This window comes from Leptosomus discolor, chromosome Z (assembly GCF_034619465.1).
Source record: "Leptosomus discolor isolate bLepDis1 chromosome Z, bLepDis1.hap2, whole genome shotgun sequence".
Lineage (NCBI taxonomy): Eukaryota > Metazoa > Chordata > Aves > Leptosomiformes > Leptosomidae > Leptosomus > Leptosomus discolor.
Window position 1 is genome coordinate 21,463,564 of NC_141419.1, and position 16,690 is coordinate 21,480,253.

A 16,690-nucleotide genomic window follows, 5' to 3' on the forward strand; every position below is an offset into this window, starting at 1 on the left:
TAGACAACCACAGAATGGTAGGGGTTAGAAGGTCCGACTAGAGATCACTTGGTCCAACTCCCCCACCAAAGCAGGTTCACCTACAGCAGGTTGCACAGGACTGCGTCCAGGCAGGTTTCAAATATCTCCGCAGAAGGAGACTCCACAACCTCTCTGGGCAGCCTGTTCCAGTGCTCTGTCACCCTCAAAGGAAAGCTTTTCCTCATGTTCAGGTGGAACGTCTTGTGCTCCGGTTTGTGCCAGTTGCCCCTTGTCCTGTCACTGGGCATCACTGAGAAAAGCCTGGCCCCATCCTCGACTCCCACCCTTTAGCTATTTATAAGTGTTGATAAGATCCCCTCTCAGTCTTCTCTTCTCCAGGCTAAACAGACCCAGGTCTCTCAGCCTTTCCTCGTAGGAGAGATGCTCCAGTCTCCTAATCATCTTCATAGGCCTCTGCTGGACTCCCTCCAGTAGTTTCTTGTCCCTCTTGAACTGGGGGGTCCAGAACTAGACACAGCACTCCAGATGTAGAGTAGAGGGGGAGGATAACCTCTCTCGACCTGCTGGCCATAGTCTTTAAGCATCCCATGGCACCATTGGCCTTCTTGGCCACAAGTACACATTGCTGGTTCATGGTTAACTTCCGTCCACCAGAATTCCCAGGTCCTTTGCAGATCTGCTTTCCAGCAGGTCGACCCTCAACTTGTACTGGTTATTCCTCTCCAGGTGGAGGACCCTACACTTGCCTTTATTGAACCTCATTAGGTTCCTCTCTGCCCAGCTCTCCAGTCTGTCCACATCTCACTGTGTAATGGGTTTACGTGGCAAGATTTTGGTAACGGGGGGGTTACAGGCGTGGCTTCTGTGAGAAGCTGCTAGAAATTTCCCCTATGTCTGATGCAGCCAATGCCAGTCGGCTTTAAGACGGACCTGCCGCTGGCCAAGGCCAAGCCAATCAGCGACGGTGGTAGGGCCTCTGTGATAACGTATTTAAGAGAGGGAAAAAAAGTTATTGTGCAGCAGTAACTGCAGCCAGAGAGGAGTGAAAATATGTGAGAGAAACGTTCTGCAGACACCAAGGTCAGTGCAGGAGGGGGAGGAGATGCTCCAGGCGCCGGAGCAGCAATTCCCCTGTGGCCTTTGGTGAAGACCATGGTGAGGCAGGCTGTCACCCTGCAGCCCATGGGCGGTGGAGCAGATGAGTGCCTACACACTGTGGAGGACCCCATGTTGGAGTAGGTGGATGCCTGAAGGAAGATGTGACCCCATGGGAAGCCTGCACTGGAGCAGGCTCCTGGCAGGACCTGTGGCCCGTGGAGAGAGAGAAGCCCACGCTGGAGCAGCTTTGCTGCTAGTGACCCCATGGGGGGACCCACGCTGGAGCAGTCGGTTCCTGAAGGACTGCACACCATGGAGGAAACCCACGCTGGACCAGTTTGTGAAGAATTGTAGCCTGTGGGAAGGACTCAAACTGGAGAAGTCATGGAGGACTGTCTCCCATGAGAAGGGACCCCACACTGGAGCAGAGGAGGTGTGTAATGAGTCCTCCCCCTGAGGAGGAAGGAGCAGCAGAAACAACAGTGTGATGAACTGACTGTAACTCCCATTCTGTGTCCCCTGTGCCAGCCGTGGGGAGGAGGGTGAGAAATTGGGAATAAAGATAAGCTTGGGAAATAAGGGAGGTGTGGGGAGAAGGTGTTTTAAGATTTGGGTTTATTTCTTATTACTCCTCTCTCAGTTAATTGGTAATAAGTTACATTTTTCCCAAGTTGAGTCTGTTTTGCCCATGATGGTAAATGCTGAGTGATTTCCCTGTCCTTAACTCGACCCCACTAGCCTGTTGTCATATTCTTCTCTCCCCTGTCCAGTTGAGGAGGGGAAGAGTGATAGAGCAGCTTTGCTGGGCACCTGCAATCCAGACAGGGTCAAACCACCAAACACTGAATGGCAGCACAGCCTTCTGGTGTGTCAGCCACTCCTTCCAGTTTAGTATCCTCAGCAAACTTGCTGAGGGTGCACTCTGTCCTTTCATCCAGGTCGTGGATGAATAGGGTGAATAAGACCGGACCCAGTACTAACCCCTGGGGAACACTGCTAGTCACAAGCCTCGAACTAGACTCAGTGCTGCTGATCAGAACCCTCTGAGCTCTGCTTATTGCTACCTCCTGTCTTAATACGCTGTTTAAGAATTTTTACTTGAGGCTAAACAAAAGTATTTCACTATTTGTACAGCAGAAGGCCTCAGAGAGGAATATTTTGTACCCATCAATATACAATAATCTTCAAATTATCATTTCAGTGTGTATAATGCATGCAGGTAACTCAAAACAAATTTTAGGGCATCTCAGATAATAAATTTCCTCAGCTGCACCAGTACTACTCCGTATTTTCAGTTTAAACTCAGTTTAACTGAAAGGTTTTATAGTTTGAAATGTCCTAACATTTAAAAAATTACTTTCTGCTACCAGGGAAGGTGTTCAACATCCATTAAATTGTCATCAAGTGGCTTGGGGTGCTGCGGGAGCTGTGTGAGGACACTGACACGATCAATGCGATCTAACAAGTGAACCTTTATTTCCGTGTTTCCAGTGCAATTTATAACCCTCGACCACACCCAATAAATACTGATTGGCTTCATCGCAAATAACAGCCCATAGTCCAACCCGATTGGCCACATTGCGAGTCATGTTCAAGTCACGTTCACAGATGTTCACACCCATCTTCTTCAGGAATTAAAACTGCGTCATTAATGGCGGCTGTCTCTTCTCCTGCACCTGTAAGATGTTCATGCCCCCTGCACCGGAAGTTGTTTATGCTTTCCGCAGTGCCGGTACGTCCCAGCTCGGATTCTCTGGAAAGGCTGGATTGTTCACATGTCCCTTATTTCATAGATGTCCTCCCACAGGGTGCTAACTCTTTTGTACAGGAAAGTGATGATAAAACTGTAATAGTTTGTCACAGTGAAACGGCTTCTTTTCCTCTCTTTCCTTCTGCTGCAGAGTCACTATTGCAGAGCTGAGATATTTGTCAAATTATGATTTAAATTATGTTGGACCTACTGAAATAACATTGTTTTACCTCCAAGTTAGTATTATGGCCTTTTAATACCAAAACTGTATTCCAAATGGTATGTGTGTATGCTTTTATGCCTATGAGAGAGTGGGAGGAATTGAAGGAATGAAATAAGAATGGTAAAATTCTTACTAAAGAAAGATCTTTTAGTTTCCTTTGGCAACTAATACAACATTAAAATGGTTACAAGAGAAGGTTGCCCAGGTATTTTTCCAGGGTAATATTACTGAAGACTTGAAATGTGGCTTTGTTTCTTCCCACGTGTGGCAGTGGACTATAGACACATCCATGTGTGGGAAACATGGTATATTTTCAACACTAGTGGAACACATCTGGAGATAATGTGCAGCACCTTGTAAATCTGCATTAATTTTGACAATGTTGAGCAATCTTGCTTACAACTCTTGTTTTTAGAATAAACACTGGCTGATGACATCTTGCTGAAATCCCACTGAGAGCAGACCTTTTCAAGTGTCTAATAGTACAGATTATTATATTATATTGTATCCACTTGCATTAATTTAAAATAACCATAAATCATGTCACCTCATTCATCTAAGCTCTTAACAGCACAGGTAATGCTGAAAATTCCCCTAGTGATATGACTGACTGGATTTACTCTGTAAGACCAGTTTATTTCACAAACTCTTTGTATGAGTCAGCTGTCAATAACTCCATTGTTGCGTTGCTATAACCTCAGGAAGCATCATTCCTTACTTACAGGAGTTATCCCAAACATATTCCTGGTCTTATTCAAAGTGTGGCAAAATCATGCTGTCTCCACGCTAGGTCTGCTCTGCAAGGCAGCTGTAGCACTTTTAAGCTGCTTTCTTTGTTGTTGGTTTCGGTGCACTTATGTCTCTAGCCTAAATCTGTTCCAGAGAGAGCACAAGTTGCTGCTTTAGCTCTGTCACGGTGGCCTCATTTGTGGTGCTAGTATGTTGTCTTCTGCAGCTACAGCTGCAGGCAAACTCTAGGAGGGTTTTCTTTTCCCACAGTTAGATTTCAATTATAGTATAGGAATGAAAACCTGTTAAAGTAGTTTCATTATGCTTTTATTTTGTATAAACAAATAACGTGTTGAATTAACACTTCTTTGAAGTATGTATGATGCATTCAAATACATACACACATCTACTGTGAGGATGAATTATATGTCTCTGTTTAAGTTAAATCTGTTTCTTCAATATTGCTGTCTTTTATGTTTCCTAATTCCCTGACTATTAAAAATCTTTTCATGTCTGTCCACTTCTTCGCTGAAGTTCTTTTCTGCTCTCTACTTACATGACATTCTCAGAAGTCTGAACATACTCTTATAAAAAAGTCTTCAATGAGAAGTTGGATTTCTTTCTCTTTTCCTCTTACATCTACATGGAGTAGCAGTTTATTTTGGTGCAGTTTTGGGTTTGGCCTCATTTATTGGTTTCTGTAAGCAGTTACACTGCGTACAGTTTTCTCCCAATTTCTACCTCCTTTCTATACCCAAACAACCCATGGATCAACATCAGATTTAACAGAGCAGTAGATATCTCCAGAATAATGGAGTTCTTAAGGATTTGATGAAAACAGGTGTTCAGGAAGAGCTGAAAAGCCATGTAAGTGTTCTTATCAGTGGCTCCAGCTAAGTGCTGGAGTCCAGAATACCTGCAGTGGGAGTCTGATTGCTAAACACTGAAACACATGTCCTTTTAAATGTTTCAACTGAAGATAAAGATATATGTAAGACTAGTCTTCTTTTACCTTAATCAACTTTATGAAATGCACATTGCTGTTGTGGGAAAGGATGTGATTAAGCCATGCCAGCACTAGAGGTCTGTAGTTAAATATCAAGATACATAGCTTTGCCTTCTACCTAGATCAGGGTTATCCTCCAGTTGGATAAATAGACACTGAAGTGTCAACCTGTGCTTTCATCACAGAATTGTTTAGGTTGGTAAAGATCTTTAAAATCATTGAATCCAACCACAAATGTAACACTGTCAAGTCTACCACTAAATCATGTTACTAGGTGCCACATCTACATGTCTTTTAAATACATCCAGGGATGGTGACTCAAACACTTCCCTGGGCAGTCTGTTCCAATGCTTAACAACGCTTTTGGTGAAGAAATTCATCCTATGGCTTTCTTACAGACTTATAGGGCCATGTCTCTGAGCTCTTTGGACATGAGGGCCTAGGCCTAGTACTTTATTTCACTTTGTACAAAAAGCCCTGCTAGAGGGCGAAGGGTAAGATAACTATGCTAACAGTAGCTTGAGATTCTGAGAAGAAAAAGCTGCATTTTACATTATTTGGAATTTTCCTTCAAGGACAGCAGCAATTTGTGTTACTGCAGAAGGGTTTTTGGGCAAGCTATATTGCACTGACACGATTCAAATGGGAAGCGACTCCAAGTCATGGATTTCCCCAAGTGCATTGATATCACTGCTGATTGAGGCTGGATTGTTGTCATAGTAGTCCAGTTTATTCAGTTACAGTGCAATTAATTGTTAAGATTCATGAGTCACTGGCAGTAATATTTGTTAGGAGAGAGTGTATGCTATGTAAGCATCAGAAAGTCGATACAAACTAATACAGAGACTATATCGATGTTTAAGAGATTACCAAATCACTTTCTTGTGGACCCAGCATTACTAGTGATTGAACATTGGCTATTACATGTTTTATGCATGTACAGGATAAATCCCTTTAAAGTAGGTGAACAGCCAAATAGATCTGTGTGTTGAAAGACATATCCTCTGCCAGTGGAACAATGACAATTTACATTGGTTTATAACCTGGCTTGTTAAAAAAATTAGAATACATTATGTGATCCTCTAGAATCTCTGAGGTGATGTAAATGCATATTTTTAACTTTATCATAAAATATCTTTAGCTTCCTATTGCAAAAAGGTAGACAGTATGGATCATTATAAACCAGGATTGGACAAAATAATTTCTGCAGTAACTGTTATTTTAGTAGGATTACTTAGCAGGGTGGGTGCATATGGATAGTGATGCAGACCGTAAGATGTTGCTAAAATTAACACTTAATTGGCAAATGAATGGCATCAGGCCAGAGCTTTGCTTAAGTCCCACTTAAGTCATTGATCTAAGAAGTTGAAAAGACTTAATAGGTTCAGAAGCCTTCTGCTGTCTCCATTCATGGAGATGAGTTTCACTTTCTGTGAGAAATGGACAAAATTGTCCTTCAGTTACTAAGCTTGACCAAAGGCACCCATATAGTAATGAAAAGGCAATACAAATCACACCAAAAATTTCCAACACAAGCAAACTTGATGCCAGTGACTTTTTTCATCAACGGCTATTTCCTGCAGAATTGTTTATCTTGTAAAATTGGATGAAAAATCTCTGTGTCATTTGTTCTTGGCTTTCCATTCCATTTAAACTCTAACCTAAATGTTTTCCCTCAGTATCTGAATCTCATAGAAAGCAGTGTTTTGTCTGCTAAAAGCAGAGACAGCTAACATATTTATTCATTTTCTGAGATTTAAGACGACATTAAGTAGTCTCCTTTCCCTTTTTCCTTCTCAGTGCTCTCTTTCCTGTTGGCGACCACTGCTTATTGCATCTTCTGGTGAAAAAATTGCACATTTCTCATAAAGCCTTCCTGTGTGAGCTTCTCTGCATGGTGACCTGTCTGGGGAAATTCTTCCCTGCAAATTTAAAATCCATCCAGTTCAAACAAACTACAGGATGGAAATTTGCAGGTAAAATCGTTTGGTGATCTTGATCCTGCAGAATCCAATCTGCTAGGAAATGAGTTGTGCATATTAATTTCTCCCAGGGGTTTTCTTAGCGTAGTATTTGAATTGTTACTTAAAACGTTCTTGCTCTAGAACAGGCCAGAAATACAACTAAAATACGACTGGGAACTTTGGGGATTTATGCTATTGACACATGGGCTGTGCTGAGATAGACACAGCCTGTTTCAGACATATTATTAGGAACGAGGACCTGACTCTCTCCAGTCCATACAGGGAGGATATTGCCATACAAGATAGTGCATTGCAATTGAGATTTCATGGACTTGCTGAGGGTCATTGTACAGCAACAAGACACTTTTCAATGATTTCCACTCTGTGTTAAAAGTTTTTGTTTGTATCTAATGTAATCTATGCTAGCTGCAGAACTCATGAATATTTTACATTGTGAGATACGGAGTCTGTAAGCAAAAAACCTTTTTTTTGTTTTCTTAAGCAGGGTTCCGCCTCATGCCTCTTCTCTTTCTTTGGGCGCAAAAACACCTGTCAGCTGCATAGAAAACTTTCTGAATCTGTTTAAGTGGCTTTACATTTGCAGACTGTTCTCCCCAGTGTGTTAAAAATGAAGTTGTCAGGGGAAGAAATTGTATTGCTTGAATAGAATGGGGAGAATACTGAAAAGATGCAGACATACAGCAGGACTGGAAAAGCTTGGCAGCTGAGAGGGGGAGGAGCACTGAAATGGTAAAAAGGCTGAGCCTCAGTGAGTTTCCGCAGTGTTTTACAGGAGCTTGTCTATCCCCCCCGTCTTCTTTACATAACCAGTGCCCTTTAGTGTTGTGCACAGCACTGCTGGAAATGGTGGGTAGAAACACCAGCAAGACCTGGAGAAGAGATTATAATAAAATCTCAGCTAAGGGCATGGCATTCCCGTGATTAAAACCTTGAATGTCTGAACAAAAGCAATCCCAACACAGAGTTTTGAATTTGGCTTTGCCTGATTTTTCTTTACAGTGTTTGTACTTTGTTGCTTGCCCAGGCATAAGCTGCTTTCTTTCTTGTACAGCATAAAATATCAAGAAGGCACTCAGATTTTTTGCGTGAAGTATGAGGGTGCTTCAGCCCACAGAGACCCCATCTTGGAATTCATCACGTGGTAGGGGTGAGAAATGCTTACAGCATCTTGTTGGACAGTTGCTGTCCTGGCTGTGGACATACCTTGTACTGTACAATAATGTGGCTTCGTAAATTGTTAAATTCTTATATATTAGAAGTGAACACAAACAGCATTGACGATCTCAGCTGAAAATACTTCAGTTAGTGTCTGTGGATATGTTAGTCTCTCCTCCTGTATTCATCCCACGTTACAGGGGTTCTGCCTGCACTTTTTGGGGCAGAACTCGGCTATTCCAAGCGCGCTGGACATTTTCAGTCTGTATCTATTCTTGCTGTCATTTTTTTACCTTAATTGTAGGTCTAGAGTTATTTTTTCTTTCTTCTGGGTAGTCCTTATGAGTGTGTCCTGGATAATAAATTTCAGTGTGTATATTCCTTTGTGGATATAAACCCGCAGCTGACTATTATGGGGCTTTCCCCACACAGGGACTCATATATTAGCCCTATGCAGTGAAGTAATCACTAGGCTACCTTGCATGTCCCAGTGACACATCATCTGTAGTGAATGTTATTCTAGGTAATAAGTAGACCTGGCTGGAAATCTGAATGGAAAAATTTCCCAGTAAAAAATAAATTTATTTAAAAATTGAAAATTGTAGCAAAAAATGTTTCTTTTTAAAAAAAATATTTGGTTTGATACTGAATCTGAAAATTCTGATATTTTGTTTTCTTTTCCATCTTCTCTTTCTTTTTTGTATTATTCCTGACATCACATGTGAGTGGATAATGGTAGAGGCTACATTCTCTCTCTTCCAAAGTTTCCTTATATTTTTTGCATTTTTTTCTTTCAGAAAATTTACAGCTAACAAAATTCAGAAATCTGGTGGAAAAGGTTTGCAGAAGTAATGCATTTTAATGCACTGAATGGCAAAAAAAAAGTAAGGAAAATGATTTGTAGAAAATATTTACTAAATTTAAGAATTTAAAAAATTTCCAAGACTGTTTAAATCAACAAACATAAACCACATTATGATACCTGAAAGATACAGTCAGGTTGCTAGATTTTTCATTAAATCATCTTTCTTTTGTGCAACTAGGTAGAGGGCTCACAATCTTTGTCATAGAGAATAGTTAGATAGCTCTAACTAAAAAGAAATGCATTTGTTTTCTACAGTATTGTTACTCGATTTGTGCTGCTTCCTGCAGCAGAACAAAAATTGCCCAGATATTATGTAAATGTAGCTTAGTGTTTCAGATGTATGACACCAGATTTGCTCCTGAAATATAAATATATGTTTAGAAGCCTGTAAGAATTGTTTGTATTTACTAAAACTTTCCATGATCGTCTTCTTCTTACTCTGACAGATCCAATCATCTCAGAAATTCTGCTTGTTTAGAATGACTACCGTAAGACAGATCTAGCTTTTTTTCAGATGACTGCACAAAGTATGCATATCACTGAAGCATAAACAGCAGGGTAGTAGGGTGGGGGCCAAATGTTTTAACTTGATCTTGCTCTTACAAAAGCCTAAATTTTGTTTTATAACTCCTGTACCGTTGTTGGTCCTGCTGCAAAGAGCAGTTTCTTCTGAAATTTTAACCATCTGGATGTTCCTGATCTTATTGGTCATGTTTTATTCAATGCTCACTATCTGTACAGTTCTCAGGAGACTTTGCAATTTACTTTTTTTTTTTTGAAAAGTAGATATTTTCTGTTCATATTATTTTGTTGTTGCTAGGATTAGTGTTAGGGTTAGAATTAGTATTAGCATTAGTATTATAGAAAACCGGCAGGAAAATATCAAAATATACAGAAGTTTGGGTTTTGGTGGACTTCGGGGGAATTTTTTTTACAGGTGGCAGCTCTGAATCTTTTTTGTAACATTATCTTGCATGCAGAGGAGCAACATGAATATTTACTTTCAATTTTGATATGTGATAGCAAGGCATAAGAAATCACCACTTCTGCTTTGGATTCCATAAACCAGCCTCTGTGGTGGTTGTTCAGGCAGAGACAAGAAATGCAGTCTGGAAAGGGGTCATACAATATCTCTCAACAATATCTTAATGAACACCAGTTTATATAAATATGTCCACACTTTCTAGATAACTCTTCATTGCTATCAAAGCGAAACTTATTTCATCTTCAATGGCAGGGCATACCTTATGCACATGTATCTGTGCTGAAGAGCGTCTAAGCTAAACACTTAGGATAGGGGCCTCAGGAACAGATCAGCTTTTTAGGTATCCATTTCTCTTCATCAACTACAAGGAGAGCCCAGATACTTGTCATGAACTAGATGTTCTTGGAAGGCTAATATTATGGACCTTGCTCAAAGTAGCTACATTTCCAGAAAGTAGCAGTGTGAGTCCATTGCCAGCTGTGAAACAGAGCTTTGGATTAATTTTCCAGCTCAGGAAGTCTCCTTGCCTCTGCTTGTTAGAAGCAGGGTTGACATATCAGGAATGAGGTCAGTGTATGTATCCTGTGTTACTACTGTCCTTCCTTAATATTTGTTCCATTCTGCTGTCATTGAAACACAACAAGGCAGACGGACTTGTAGTTTTAACTGGTACAGCCATTTACAACTTTAGGTTCTTGTGAGAATAGCCTGAACAAAATACTGGTGTTTTCAAGCTGTCTCCTTGAAGAGAGCCAATGGCTCTGCAGTGGAGTCTACTTAAAAACAAATACAAGAACAAAAGAGACAAAAAACAACCAACCAAAAAAAACCCTAAAAGGATATTTGATTTTTCATTTTCTTGGAGTTCAGTCTTTAAAATGTTGTTACAACTCTATACAATACCAATAAAATATTTGTTAAATGGTTTAATTTCCATTAGTCCCGGGGGGACACGCGACATCTTTGAGCTAATACCATGCTAAATATGGGCTGAAATTTGATTGAGCTCTGGCTGGGTACACACCTGCTTGGCAGTGGATACTTTTGTAACCATTGGGTCCTGGTCCTCCAGTTGTTTGTGATGGTGCTTCTTGGACATATGCTGAATTTTCTATCTGGCTTAGATAGGCTTTGACCTCCACAGAAAGTGAGGGTCAGACAGAGCAGCATCGAGCGCACGCTTACTCCAGCACAGAATTAGTGAATGGCTGGTATGAGTCCCTTGAATGAGGACCTGAGATGCTCTGCCTGATCTCCTCAGCTAGATGAAGTCCAGGCAAGGGAATAAGCAAGGGGCCTCCCAGAGCTGCTTATCAAGAAGCTGTCCATGTAGTTCTGACTGTGGCAAGACGCTGTTGAGCCAACAACCTTTGTGTTCGGCTAGACAGACAATATGACACGGGTGGCAGATGTTGCTGCAGACCTTCATCTCATGGCAACAGTGAACTGTCCGAACTGGGAGTGTGGGGAAAGCTGGGAGGGGGTGGTAGAGTTAGTCACAAGCTTTTCTGTTCCTGATACGGTCTTTAATCAGGACTGTGGCATCTTCTCAGGTTAATGGTACTGTAATGGTAGAAGAGAGAAGCACTTGCCTTCTGTGTCTTGTTTCTTCTGGCTGCTACAAAACCGAGCATGAGCTATACTGGAAACACTGCTTGGATTCACTGTAGTACAGGTGTTTTGTTGTTACACCACACAGGGGCTTGTGCAAGCTCAGCTTGCAAGGGGGAAACAGGAAGAATGTGACTCTGTTAACTTGGGCCTGAATCCATTCAAAGGTACAGATCTTTATTCAAATTTACATTTGTTGAGTGTTTTTTATTTTTTTAATAATATCTGAGTTTGTTGACCAGTATGATGAAAAGTCTTTGTGGCAGTATGACTTGGATGTTACAACATTTTATTAAAATGTGATTTATTGCACATTTGTAAAACTGATCTCTTTCCCAGCGCCTACTGTAGCTGTCACTGTCCAGATTCTGGAGTTTTATCACGTACAGAAATAAACACTGGACAGTGGTTACCGTACAAGGGCCTCATTAACTATTCCTTTATGCATTTTTTGAGTGTATCATGATGAAAACTACCAAGTAGTAAGCAACTTTGGCTGGACAACATGCACAGCTGCTGTTAACAACAAACAACAGGACTACATGGGTAGGTCATGATACACTCTAACAGGAAGTTTTCACTATCAATTAGACTGACTGAATGGCAAAGGTATAACTGCTTGAGAAGTCTGAATGAAAGGATATGATACTGGATAAAGAACCATCAGGTAACAACACAGTTGCTTTCATCCATCCCCAGTACCATAACACCTGAGAACTGTATCAGATACTTTTGCACATTTATTCTCTCGATGGACCTGGGAGACATGAGACGTCGTTATCCCAGTTTCACTGGCGGGCTCCCAAGACCAAATAGCAAGGTCATGGCTGAGCTGTCTGCATCCTTACTAGCCTACCTAGTACTGACACAGCCTACCTCTTCACCCCAACATCTACAAGATCATGATTAAGATGAGTCATCTTTGATTTTCAGAGACTGAACATGCATGAGGTTACATTAAGCATGAGCATTATATTAAGAAAATACCTGATGGAGGATTCAGAAGAATCCCAACAAGGACAGCTCTACATGCAGGTGCTGAGGATGTAACAAAATGAAGATGAGGGCAGAATTTAGTTTTGTTTGAGTCATATTTGTGTCAGCTGACTTTTGCTGCCTATGGTAATTTTGCCTGCTAAAGATTTGGTCTTGCCTCTGGCTGCTACTGAGCAGCCCCAGAAGCTTCCTTGCACCTATGTCTGTGATGGACTGCTGAAGGGGTTGGAGAGATTTTTCACAGCTCTGACTTCAGTGCTATTTAAACCCTTCTGGTTTATAAAACTGAGCTGTATGCAGCATGAGAACAAGTCTCTTCTGTGGGTTTTTTTTTTTCCATTTCTACTACTAATTATGGCTAGAAGAAAAGGAAGAGAAATGCTTCTCTTGGTCATCTTTGCCTCTATCCATGTCTAAAACCTGAAATTTTGAACATATAAAACATGGGAGTGAGGGGGTAGGGGAAAAGATTTGCAAATGATTATCTCTCTGTTGAAAGACACAAATGAAATTTCACTTAAAGTTGTAGATAAACAAAGAGGGCTCAGTGGAACAGGTGAGTGTGTATGTTTTGAAGACAGGAAAAAGATGTCAGTAATGATAGCAGCTGAAAATGCAGATAGGGCCCATGGAGACTTGCCAGAGTGTTGAGATACATAATCGCATTGACTTCACTAGTAGCTTCCTGGGCACTTCTTTGCATCTGGAATAACCTTACTCATTTTAGCTTGGGGTTCTTTTTTTAAAAAAACCTACACACTAAAATGGTAAAATTTACAAATTAAATTGCACATATTTTTCAGCTCCTGTACCAGTATTAGAGAACAAAGACCATCATGCATTAGAAAGTGTAGTTTTATGGCACAGTTGTGTGGCTGGGAGTGCATTTTCATTAGATAGGTGTATCTACATTGTATGGTCACCATTGCTCAATCGAATTGATGTGCTATTTCTTGTTCCTATGATTTTTGGTGGAGAGAAGCCTTTAGACTTTGAGAATATCAGTAAGAAACCTTCTGCTTGATCAGTGCTTCATATTAGGTAAAGGAACAAGTCCTCCAAAAGCAGAAAATTCAGAAGCAAAATACTGTAAGCCTACTTCTCCCTTTCCCAGTGGCCTGCATGAATAAACCATTAAATGAATTCTGCCTAGTGGCCCAAAACACAAAATCAGTTGTTTTTAGCATTTCATGACAGTTTTCACAAGCTCATTTAAGGATGCCATTCTGAGTAATGTTCTGCTTTTCTGGCTAGAATATGTGTCTATGAAAGACATAAAGACTTTAGCAATTAGCAAGTCATGAAACATAGGTAAGGATGTTTTGACATCATTTCTATGATTTTGCTTTGTGGCAACCTCTCCTCCTTGTGTTATCTGTTTAAATTAATTGGGATGATGGGAAGGTGAGAACTTAGTTTTACACATCAGTACTAACAGGATTATTCTACTTTATAGGTCAAAAATAACTGTAGCCTTTCTTTGTTCCTGATGCAAGCCTTTGATTGGCATAACCTCTTTAACTCAATTTTTACTAACTTGTCATATCTTTGTTATTAGATCTTTCCTCCTTTTTCATTTGCATTATCTTCCTCTGTTTGGAAGGTGTAAATAGGGTATGCACTACCTGTTGATTTTTCTTGTTGGAAGATTTTTCTTTTTCTCTGTGTCTTCTGGATAAAAACTCCTGGAGCCAGTATGGAAAAATGTCCTAGTATTTCAGCCTAAGTTTTTATGTTTATTAGAGGAACATATCTCCTTCATTAAAAGTATCTAAACATCCTTTTTGCCATGCTTTTTCTTGATTTTTCCCTTTATTGAGCTATATTTCAGTCAAATGAAATACAGCTTTATTTAAAAAATGTCATTTTTTTTGAGATCTGTACCTCAGCATACATTTTCAATCATTTTGTTTCATTTAGCTTAATTTAGGAGGGGGGGACTTTGTGGGGTTTTGTTTCTTTTTTCTTTTTTCTTTTTTCTCTTTTCTTTTCTTTTCTTTTCTTTTCTTTTCTTTTCTTTTCTTTTCTTTTCTTTTCTTTTCTTTTCTTTTCTTTTCTTTTCTTTTCTTTTCTTTTCTTTTCTTTTCTTTTCTTTTCTTTTCTTTTCTTTTCTTTTCTTTTCTTTTCTTTTCTTTTCTTTTCTTTTCTTTTCTTTTCTTTTCTTTTCTTTTCTTTCCTTTCCTTTCCTTTTCTTTCCTTTCCTTTCCTTTCCTTTCCTTCTTTCCTTTCCTTTCCTTTCCTTTCCTTTCCTTTCCTTTCCTTTCCTTTCCTTTCCTTTCCTTTCCTTTCCTTTCCTTTCCTTTCCTTTCCTTTCCTTTCCTTTCCTTTCCTTTCCTTTCCTTTCCTTTCCTTTCCTTTCCTTTCCTTTCCTTTCCTTTCCTTTCCTTTCCTTTCCTTTCCTTTCCTTTCCTTTCCTTTCCTTTCCTTTCCTTTCCTTTCCTTTCCTTTCCTTTCCTTTCCTTTCCTTTCCTTTCCTTTCCTTTCCTTTCCTTTCCTTCCTTTCCTTTCCTTTCCTTTCCTTTCCTTTCCTTTCCTTTCCTTTTTTTTTTTTTTTTTTTTTTCTTTTTGACTGAATTAGCAGCACTAGGTGTCTTAGGTTAAGCAGGATTGAATTGTTGGACTGAATGCATGGAAGCACAGATCAAGCCTGTGTTTTCATGCAACGGTAGGAAAAAGCTAATGCAAGGTCCCAAAACTTTTCTTTTTCCCTCTCCTGTGTATTTTCTGTGTGTATGATCAGTAAATACTCTCCCCTTTCTAGATGGACCTGAAGAAGTGTCATTAAGTCATCTGTGAAATTTTCAGTTCTCATGGTTTTTTTTCCTTAGAAAGGGAGCATCTTACAGAAGACAGACACTGTCATTCATTTTCACGTCCACACTCTCCCTTCCTCTGTGCATAGCCCCTGCTTTTCGCCATCTCTACCAAAATGCTAAACCATTTTTTTCTCATCTCAGTCTCACAAATCTGCTATCCTGGCTGTCAGCCCAGAGTGTGTGCTGACATTACAAGGCAATTCCTTTTCCCACCCTGCCTGGTTTGAGTTAGATGATAGGCAGATTGTTGAATTTAAAGCTGTGCTGGCTCTCTTTCTCACACTGGGTTTTTCAGGTTTCCCAGTCACCCTGCTAAGCAAGCAGAGCTCTAGTAAACAAGAGTGAGGGGGAGTGCATCACATCAGGGCACACAGCGCTCCCTCTGCAAGTGGAAGTTGACTTAGACTAAACATTCATAGAAACTAAGAGATTACCTCATGGTTAGCTCTGACTTTTATGAGGCACCACTGCTGGAAGCATCTCCCACAAAAATTTTAAGTCTCCCCTCCTCCCTCTGCTAAGGTTTGCATGGAAAAAAAAAAAACCCTGGCCTCCAAAAGCCTTTAACCATGAACAGATTATAATGTTTACCCATATGTTTGCTTCAAATGTTCCCTTCTTGGACTGAAAAAGCTTTTTTGTCTTGATGATGTGGGTAATTCAAATAAATTATTTTTATCTGAAAATCAAAAAATCTGCTTCATTGTTCAAGAAATTCCCAAACAATTATCTATCGGCTGATTTCCGTGTTCATTTAAACAAAAAGAGTTTCTCTGTAGTGATACTTTTGTATGTTTGCCCAGCAGTTCTGTGCTGCCCTGGTGCAGGGGCAGAAGTTTTCAGACCTCTGCCTGTTCTCTCTCTGGTTCTTCCTGTTATTATACACAACTTTTATAAACTTGCCTGCTTTGTAAAACAAGCCTGTTCCTTCTTCAGTGAAAGAATATGGAAATATGGCAATTGGCTTCAGGTGAAAATAGTTCTGACCCTGAGCAGGGAGATTCTTGTCCTTTAATGCTACTTACATTTCTGAATTATGCTCTTAAAATAATACAAGAAAGGTTTAAGTCAAAATTACACCGAGCAGGCTTCTGCATGTGATTTTCACAGATGCCTGACACTTCAAATTTCCTTTGACTCAAGTGGAAGCAACACTTAACTACAATTTTCAAAATTAGGCTGCTTCTGTGAAGTCTGTAAATGGAGATTCAGAAATCAAACTTCATCCCTCAGTATCAGAACTGCATGTGTCATCTGCTCTTAATAAAAGCTTTTCCCAGTGTATTGGAACGGGCAGTGATTTAAACTGGAAGCAATCATAGCAATGCCCAGGGATACTTGTAACAGCTGTAGCTGGCACTACCATCATTCAGTTGGTTAGCATTTTTGGTTGCCACTACATTTTTCCTCGTATACTGTTGCAGGGGCTGTGGAAGACTGGCAGGAAAGAAATTTATACTGGGAAGGCCAGGGTGGAGGAGGAGATATA